The sequence below is a fragment of the Pseudorasbora parva genome, chromosome 1 (assembly GCF_024679245.1).
Source record: "Pseudorasbora parva isolate DD20220531a chromosome 1, ASM2467924v1, whole genome shotgun sequence".
NCBI classification, from domain to species: Eukaryota; Metazoa; Chordata; class Actinopteri; order Cypriniformes; family Gobionidae; genus Pseudorasbora; species Pseudorasbora parva.
In genome coordinates, this window is record NC_090172.1 from 61,341,389 (window position 1) to 61,351,388 (window position 10,000).

General features: G+C 38.6%; 1 long non-coding RNA gene across 1 annotated transcript in view; it reads right to left on the reverse strand.

The window, feature by feature from the left end:
* The window catches only part of LOC137079353 (uncharacterized), a 27,748-nt gene that overhangs the window by 9,322 nt on the left and 8,426 nt on the right, over positions 1–10,000 (reverse strand). The window contains exons 2-3 of the long non-coding RNA XR_010905468.1: positions 7,414–7,598; positions 5,442–5,631 (exon numbers count right to left, since the gene is read on the reverse strand). This is a non-coding gene — a long non-coding RNA (uncharacterized lncRNA). The remainder of the gene's footprint in view (positions 1–5,441; positions 5,632–7,413; positions 7,599–10,000) is intronic.

Consider the following 10,000-nt stretch of genomic DNA (forward strand, 5'->3'; position numbering starts at 1 on the left):
CCCCGTTTGTAATCTTCCTTTGAAGAGACTGGCAGATCAACGCACTGCAACATTTCCCCTCAGAAACGGTAAATGCTTAACCCAGTCGGCGTCACTGCAACCCAGTATTATAATCTCTTGGAGAGAACGATATTTTATATTAGATTTGATATTTTCTGATATATTCTATCTGTTGTCCTACATTTCGTTAGAATAGACTGAAGTTTGGATTTTTCCCTTAGGCATAGTGAAGCCTAACAACTTGAAATAGCCTAGGCACTCAATCATTATGGTTGTAGGCTAATTTGTCTATAAGCAACATTGTAGAATATTTGAATTTATTTAAAGTTGTGTATTTTTTAATTATCATTATTATTAGGCTATGTGCATATTTATTTAGAACATTTAGCTTATTACCGTTCGTTCCCCGGTTGGGTTGTAGCCTAACTGCCAGAGAAGGGCTAAATTTAATTTGCATGGTGGTAGTTTTTACCATTTCGTTATTTTGGCTCAAATTCGTTTTTTGGAAATATTACCTTAATTTAGAACAATTTTTATTAGCCTAATAATAAAAAAATGAATTAAGACAGCGTTTGGAAATTTTAAAGTGCATAAACAATATTCCCAGAATCTTTGTTGTTATTGTGACATAAAAGTAGAAAATGTATAGTTTATAATTATGTATATCACCTAGGCTATCTGTATCATGTGGCAAAAAGTTACAGAGTGAGTTGTTCCCGCTGTCATAAAGGAACGGAATGCGCCGGCGCTTAATTTCATGGGACAAAGGGTTTAAGAAAACTACAATGTCATAGTTAGGCTATGTTTAAATATTAGCCTATAACATTATTTTTTAATTAAATAGCCTAACTGTCTGTAGGCTATAGGCCTATTTAATAAAGACGCGAACAAAAATCATCTGTAATGGATTGACGTGTATAACGTTTTTCTGTTCACAATTAGACAGAACTGTCAAATATTCGGGCTCATGTTGTACGAGCTGAGAACTAAACTTCGTTTTGGGGAAATATTACAATCCTGACCACTTTTACAGTCTATGGGCTCAGAGAGATCGGGTATGCAGCCTGGTGCTATAATGGAGATTCCAGATCGCTCTTCTTTGGTCAGAACCACGGAGAACGACCGCGGACAGGTCCGTCCTATGCACCGAAACTTTTCACAATGCAACAACATATTCAAAGAGCATTAAGCTATAAAAAAAATATGTATTATGTGTGGAGGGGAAGCAGCCGCGAGCGCAGACACAGAGCGGCCAGAGAAACGGGGGAGCGACTGCAGTAGGCTATGATGTTTGTGCAAAACTGCGGAAAAACTGCAGAAAAAGAGCGGGTGTTGAAACCTGTCACCGAGAAAAGAGTGGGTGTATCCCCCACGGATGCGACGCCCCTGTAGCCTAGCCTACATGTTGTGAATGCTCTAAAGTGACTTTCTGTTTCTTTGAAAAAAACTTTGGACCTCTTTTAATATGCGGTATTCTACCCGTAATAATGTAGGCTATACTTTCGTTCTAGCGTTATCAATCAGGCGCAATTTTATTAAGAAATATAAAATAACTATACCGTAGCCTACAATAGAAGAATTGCAGAATTACAGTTGACCTACAGAATTAAGCGCTTTATAGAAGGCAGAAAAAAACGATTTAAAATTCCGTATTTTTATTTTAGGTCTATTTTTATACATTTTTATTATTTGTTTTAAATTAATTTATAACACTTTGTTAAAACTGTAGTTTTAAATAATGTTCAACGCATTGTGACCCGCGATTTTAATTCCTGTGTAAATGCATTTATGTCGCTTCAGAGAAGGATTAAACGGCCTGTGTAAATGCACATTTTTGTGATTTTATGCCGCTTCAGAATCGGTTTCTGTGCCGCGTTTGCTGTGTAAAGATGCCTTATCTATATCTGTCTGTCTGTCTGTCTGTCTGTCTGTCTATCTATCTATCTATCTGTCTGTCTGTCTGTCTGTCTGTCTGTCTGTCTGTCTATCTATCTATCTATCTATCTATCTATCTATCTATCTATCTATCTATCTATTATGAATTACCTGCAGAAAATTGTAAAGTAGAAAAAAAGAAGTAAGAAAATGTGTATATTGCCAGAGTAACTAAGACTCGCAGGGTGTTGCAAAAGTGCCATTCAGTCCCTCCTGGAGCTGTTTAACCACACTGTGAAGAAAATGTTGCTCTCTTCAATTTTTAAAGTGGGCCTACAGGATGTATAAGTCATTTAACTTAAATAACATTAAACCGATCTTGTATAACTGTATAATAAAAACAGTTACAAAAACTTATTTTGATGAGTTAAACAAATGTAAAAACATTCACTTTATTGCCAAAAGTATTGGGACACCCCTCCAAATCATTGAATGCAGGTGCTCCAATCACTTTCATGGCCTCAGGTGTATAAATCAAGCTCTAGGCCTGCAGACGCTTCTACACACATTAGTGTAAGAATGGGTCGCTCTCAGGAGCTCAGTGAGCTCAAGCGTGGTGCCGTGATAGGCTGACACCTGTGCAGTAAGTCCATTCAGGAAATTTCCTCACTACTAAATATTCCACGCTCAACAGGTAGCAGTATTGTAACAAAGTGGAAGCAATTGGGAACAACAGCAATTCAGCCATGAAGTGGTAGGCCACGTAAAATCACAGAGCGGGGTCAGCGCATGCTGAGGCGCACTGTGAGCAGAAGTCGCCAAATTTCTGCAGTCAAGAGCTACAGACCTCCAGACTTCATGTGGCCTTCAGATTAGCTCAAGATCAGTGTAGAGAGCTTCATGAAATGGGTTTCCATGGCCGAGCAGCTCATCCAAGCCTTATGCTGGGTTTACACCGCATGCGAATGACGCGATTCGTGCAAGTGATTTACATGTTAAGTCAATGCAGAGACGTGAATAGGCTTTCTGCGGCGGCGATTCGCGGGAATGACGTGGCAAGGATGCTTCCGCCTTGCGCGCAACACGCAAATCACTCAAGTTGGAAAATCTGAACTTTGGCGGATATTCGTGCCGCGTTAACCAATGAGGAGCCTGCTTACTGATGTCACGTGGTGAAGTGACGGATGGGAAACCCATAGGGGAAACCCCGAGGCCAGAGTAATTAAAAATACTACTGTTATTGTGTCACAAAATGTAATTTTAATAGTTTTTCAGGCGAGAATGTAATTGTTTAAAGCGCAAATATGTGGTTTATTTATTAAGAGAGTTCCTATTTGAAAATTTGATCTGGTGTTTTCGGAGATGTGAGACCCAGGCGATCAGCGGAGCTCAGCGCTCATCAACCCCGGTGAGAGCAGCCTTAACTCTGCTCTTCTGCTCTTGGCTTTCCTGTAGCTCAACCAGTAGAGCGTGGCGTTAGCAACGCCAAGGTCATGGGTTCAATTCCCAGGGAAAGCAAGAATTGACAAAAAAATGTAAAATGTGTACCTTAAAAATACAATGTAAGTCGCTTTGGATAAAAGCGTCTGCCAAATGCATAAATGTAAATGTAAATAAATGTAAACTCGGCTAGTCCGACTCTTCTGCCGACTGCTGATGCCTGGCAGAACCCCCTCCCATGATGCGAATTCGCGTCTGTTGTGTAGTGAATGTCACAGGCGAATGATGCGAATTTCACGCGCGAATGAAGCGAATGGGTTCAAAATGTTTGGTCTGGAAAATATATTTATATTGTTAGGGGGTTAACAGTTTATGACCCAAGACCAGTAGTAAAAAAATGAGGACAAAGAGTCAGGAGTGTAATTATTAAATTACATAATTAAATTAAAATAATTATTTACTGAATTTTTTTTTGCAGTTTCATCAACAGAAGCCAGCTTTAAGCCTCAAGAGGAGTCTCCCCGTCTCGTCGCCCCCGCCCTATCGTACATACAATTGCACATAAATATCATGCAATGTTTGAGATGGACAGGTCGGTGTGGGCGGGGCTTGTTTAGCAGATCAGGGCATATGAAGTCAAAGAGGCAGGCCTTAATGAGTATTAAAGTATTAGGTGAGAATAAGCCCTCAGGATAAGCCCTCTGGTATTCCTAAACAACTCCAGTAACACCTGTTATATCACACAATCACATAAGATTCAAATGATTTTTCCCTAAGCTTGAATAAGCCCTGCAAGCCATAACTGCTGCTATGCCTTAATCAGATATCACTATAGAGGTCAAGAAAAGCCAATCATAACAACTACCTTATCAGAGCACAGGGTATATTCGTAAAAAGTGATGATATAGCCTAAGGCCTTGTATGCCCTCATATATTGACGTCAATTCTATCGTCTGGTTATTATTATTATCATAAGTTATGATTTCAAATTACTTTATTTGAATGTATTATATCATAACAAACAATTTCAATTGCACCAAATTCGCCCCATTGTATAGAGCAGGGGTTTTCAAACTGAAAGTTTCAGGGAATAAAAAGACAAACCAAAAATTCTTTTATTTTTTAAATATTTCTCTCTTTTCTTGTCATATACATACTTTTTCTCCCTTAATCTCACACACTGGTAGCCTGACAAGCCAGACCCACATCAAGATGTTTGGTCTGGAAACTCACCATTGACAGCTCAATCTGAGGGGCGGATAAACGGTCGTAAAAAGGAAAAAGGAAAGCTTAACTCCAAGTCTTCCAGAGTCGCGGTCAAAGCTGATTCGAAAGACCGCCGCCGTTCGCCAGTTTCTGTGTTTACTAGAAGCACGCAAACGCAACTCGGCCGTCATCATTATGGCCCCGCCCACCGACTCTATACACAATGTGATTGGCCCGGCAAGAGTTTGGCTTTTACAGCTCAGAAGGGTATTGAGAGTTGCTAGACGACACTCGAGGCAGATTAGATTTGCTGCCGCTAGGGTGCGTCTAGATTTCAAGGCTAACTCAGCCTAGACTGGGGCTGTAAGGCAGAAGTCTTAACGCGGTATGAAAGCTTGCTTACATGCAATTATTGTGAAAGTTGCTTATACAAATAATTTTTAATTGAAAATGTTCTTCTATATACATCCAACATTAAATATAGCAAGTTAAGGTTTGGAAACAATATGTCATGTTTATAATGTCACATTGTCACACATACTGTGACTTACTGTTTTATTCATAAAGAAAAATATAGAGATGGATTTTAGGAAGGGGGTGACACTGACACTGTGAAGCTGCTTTGACACAATCGTGATTGTAAAAGCGCTATATAAATAAAGTTGATTGATTGATTGATTGAAAGGTTCATCATAATTGGGGGTCCTTGGCATCATAAAGTTTGAAAACCCCTGGTATTTGGCCCATTTCATACACAATGGGAATTCAAGGTGCTTTACATAGAAATTAATTAAAATAGTGATAACATATGCATAAGAAATAGAAATACCATGTGTAAGAATTAGAAATAGAAACAAGGATTATTAAAACATTTGTAAAAAGAAGTTAAAAACTAAAATGGTGATAAATAGTCCGGGTACCCCTATCTGAGATGGAGCAGGTTGGCAATGTTTCCTGGACCTTACAAGTCGGTCCAAGACGATCTCCTGTATAGGACATTCCCTTTGCCCCGCTGGGCCTCCCCTTTCCTGAGTCCGCTTCTTCATTCCCCAAGCAGAATGAAGCGACGCACACTGCTCTCCTTTTCCAATCTCTTCCAGTCAGACAGCCCTAACCAAAAATAATAATCAGCAGAGGCATAAGAAATATAAATATACAGCTGTAAAGAGAGTTACAAAGAATAAAATGTGAATATATAGATAAAACAACAATGACCAAAGATAAGAACAACGGTAAACTAAAACAGTTATAAAAAGAATAAAAAGATGATGCATAGATGAGATAAGGTCGGACGTACAGTGGCCCAGAGCTCAGTCAGTAAATGCTCAGATCATTTATTGCGCAAATTTCATTTGCCGCCTCTAGGGTGCGTCTAGATTTACAATCGGTTAATTGAAAATGTCATCATTTTGCAAGCATTTCTAACAGAAAAATATCGCAAAAGTTTCTTCTTTTATGCCCACAACATTTTGTTGAACATACAGATTTTTTTTTTTTAAATACTAATCGTGATGTGCCCTAGCCTACTGAAAATATAGCAACCACCATGAGGGACCCACATGGTGAACAAACAGATCATTAGGCAACTGAAATGTTTTTAGCTTTTAAGTAGGCCTAACATGTTAAAATGTTTAAATGGCCTACTACATTTCTTGATGTGAAGCTTATTTTTGAGGGGGAAAAAACAATTAAAGCTTTAAACAATGCTGACCATTATAAAACTGTATCCATTTATTCACAAAATTATAAACATTATATCCTGTTAGAGAAAAGTTGCAGTGTATAATAGCCTATCAATATATATAATTTCGATATCACAACAATAGTATGATATAAAAATGTAGTATATAACTCTTAAAAGATGAGATACTGCATTAGAGAGCGTTATTTTGTCGCATTTTTAAGCTTCAGAACAGCAAAAATCATGATGTTTTTAATATTTATTGGTTGTTTTCCTCGAAGTGGTAAGTTTTGGTATTTCTAATTGTCTTACATATACGATTCATTTCAGCAGGCCTTTATTAACCCCTCGGAGCTGTGTGGAGCACTTTTATAATGGATAGATGCACTTTTATGGACTTCAAAACAGATCAGCCATTATAAAGCTTGGATTAGCAGGACATTTTTAAAGGGATAGTTCATCCTAAGATTCTGTCATCCTTTACTCACCCTCAAGTTGTTTCAAACCGGTATGAATTTCTTTCTTCAGCTGAACACAAGGGAAGATATTTTGAAGAATGTCAGTAACCAATCAGTTAACTGGAGCGGCGTGGAGCCATAGCATTTTTTTCCTACTATGTAAGTCAATGGCTCCAGTTAACTGTTTGGTTACTGACATTCTTCAAAATATCTTCCCTTGTGTTCAGCTGAAGAAAGAAATTCATACAGGTTTGAAACAACTTGAGGGTGAGTAAAGGATGACAATTTAATTTTAAAGTGAACTATCCCTTTAACATTACTCTGATTGTATTCGTCTAAAAGAAGAATGTTATAAACACCTAGGATGAGTCGCGGGTGCGTAAATCATGGGCTAATTTTTATTTTAGGGTGAACTGTTTCTTTAAGTAGTGCATTTGCTTAAATTTCCTGACCAATAATTTGTGGTTAAGACAATTAAAAGCTTAGTGTTTGCCCATTGTTTTGCCCAGAAGTGTATGTGTTAATCTATAGCCTTGGAATGATGTCTAGGGGTCAGAATAATGGAGTTGTGAAGGATCTTATTGACTTTGTTAGTCTGAGGTCAAAGCGAACACCGAAACCCTCTCTCGTTCTCTTTAACGGCACCATCTCAATGTTGTCAGAGGCCAACAAACAAACAAACAAACTGGAGACGGATCCACCTCCAGCTATTTTCTACGAATGGAGAGTCTTAAATTAGCTCCTACTGGTTACCTTAAGTAAGCTGATCTCCAGCGCTGATCCATCCATGTACCGTCTGAGAGTCGAGCTGTGCGTGTCCGCTGAAACCCAACAAGAGCGGCCGTTGGACAGAGTTTAATCTCATCACTTCCAGATTCAACACATCTTCAGTTCCATCAACAGCCTCTGTGGCATGTCCTGGTCCATCCAGACTCGTCCTTCAGTTTGTCAAAACACAAATAGGTTTAAAATAATGCATTTACAATGGAAGTCGATGGGCACAACGTTTTCAAAGCAGAAATACATTTTCATCCATTCATTTTTTTTATGTGAGCTGTACAATTACACAATTTTGTGACTATATGTGTGTATTTTACTGTATGCAGTGTCTTTCCCTCATTGTAAATGCATTACCATACACACAATTCTTTGTGCTTATCAATCAAAGAGACGAGATGTTCCTGTAGTAATCGATATATATATATATATATATATATAAACAAACTTTTATTTTGGATATGATTTAACTTGGATAGGATTTAAGTTAACATTTTTCTCATTAATGTACACACAGCACCCCATATTGACAGAAAAACAGAATTGTTGACATTTTTGCAGATTTATTAAAAAAGAAAAACTGAAATATCACATGGTCCTAAGTATTCAGACCCTTTGCTCAGTGTTTAGTAGAAGCACTCTTTTGATCTAATACAGACATGAGTCTTTTCGGGAAAGATGTAACATGTTTTTCACACCTGATTTGGGGATCCTCTGCCATTCCTCCTCTCAGATCTTCTCCAGTTCTGTCAGGTTGGATGGTAAACGTTGGTGGACAGCCATTTTCAGGTCTCTCCAGAGATGCTCAATTGGGTTTAAGTCAGGGCTCTGGCTGGGCCATTCAAGAACAGTCACAGAGTTGTTTTGAAGCCACTCCTTCATTATTTTAGCTGTGTGCTTCGGGTCATTGTCTTGTTGGAAGGTGAACCTTCGGCCCAGTCTGAGGCCTTGAGCACTCTGGAGAAGGTTTTCGTCCTGGATATCCCTGTACTTGGCCGCATTCATCTTTCCCTCGATTGTAACCAGTCGTCCTGTCCCTGCAGCTGAAAAAACACCCCCACAGCATGATGCTGCCACCACCATGCTTCACTGTCGGGACTGTATTAGACAGGTGATGAGCAGTGCCTGGTTTTCTCCACACATACCGCTTAAAATGAAGGTTTAAAAGTTCCATCTTGGTCTCATCAGACCAGAGAATCTTATTTCTCACAATCTTGGAGTCCTTCAGGTGTTTTTTTATTTTTTAGAAAACTTTTAATGTGTCTTGCACTGAGGAGAGGCTTCCGTCGGGCCATTCTGCCATAAAGCCCCGACTGGTGGAGGGCTGCAGTGATGGTTGACTTTCTACAACTTCTCCCATCTCCCGACTGTATCTCTGGAGCTCAGCCGCAGTGATCTTTGGGTTCTTCTTTACCTCTCTCACCAAGGCTCTTCTCCCCGATAGCTCAGTTTGGCCAGCTCTAGGAAGGATTCTGGTCATCCCAGACATCTTCTATTTAAGGACTATGGAGGCCACTGTGCTCTTAGGAACCTTAAGTGCAGCAGATTTTTTTTTGTAACCCTGGCCAGATCTGTGCCTTGCCACAATTCTGTCTCTGAGCTCTTCAGGCAGTTCCTTTAACCTCATAATTCTCATTTGCTCTGACGTGCAGTGTGAGCTGTAAGGTCTTATATAGACAGGTGTGTGGCTTTCCTAATCAAGTCCAATCAGTATAATCAAACACAGCTGAGTTAAATATATAAGTGTCGCAGCAAAGGATCTGAAAACTTAGGACCATGTGATATTTTTTTCTTTTTTTAACAAATCTGCAAAAATGTCAACCATTCTGTGTTTTTCTGTCAATATGGGGCAAAATTTAAGGGGGCTTGAATACTTTCTTTGTGTGTGTGTGTGTGTGTGTGTGTATACACTCATATATTATATACATGCAAACGTGTATGTTAGATGTGATTAATTTATTTGACTGCACTCAATATAATATAATAATAAAAAAGACAAAAATCTAATAAGAAAGGCTCGGTCCATAGAAAGTCCCCACCATAATATATTTGTGTATCATGTGTTTACATACTAAGATTTACTTACATAAAATGAGTAATAATAATAATAATAATAATGATAATAAGTGAGTATTAGTAAAACAACTTAATAAAATGTCTATAAATAATAAGACATGTCAACAATAAACTCTTTACATGTGTTGATTTAGTCTCCCAATGAGTAAAAAATAATATAAAAAACAAAAATACAAATATAACAAAACCAGTACAAGTCAATGGAAAGTACGCTAGAGAAACAAACCTCTGTGTGTGTGTCTGTGTGAGTGTGTGTGTGTGTGTGTGTCTGCGTGAGTTTGTGTGTGTGTACTCTTCCTATTCCCCTGATTGGAAAACAGTTTATCTTTTCTCCTCCACTCCACAACAACACAAGGGGAAGTAGAGCAGTCGTTTATTTTGCGAATGGCAGAGGGGAGGAGGGAGATACGGCAACAGTGTCGCATTGATTTGCAAACGAGTTTGTAATTAGCTGTTTGCAATAGGGTATTAGTGTGTGTGTGTGTGT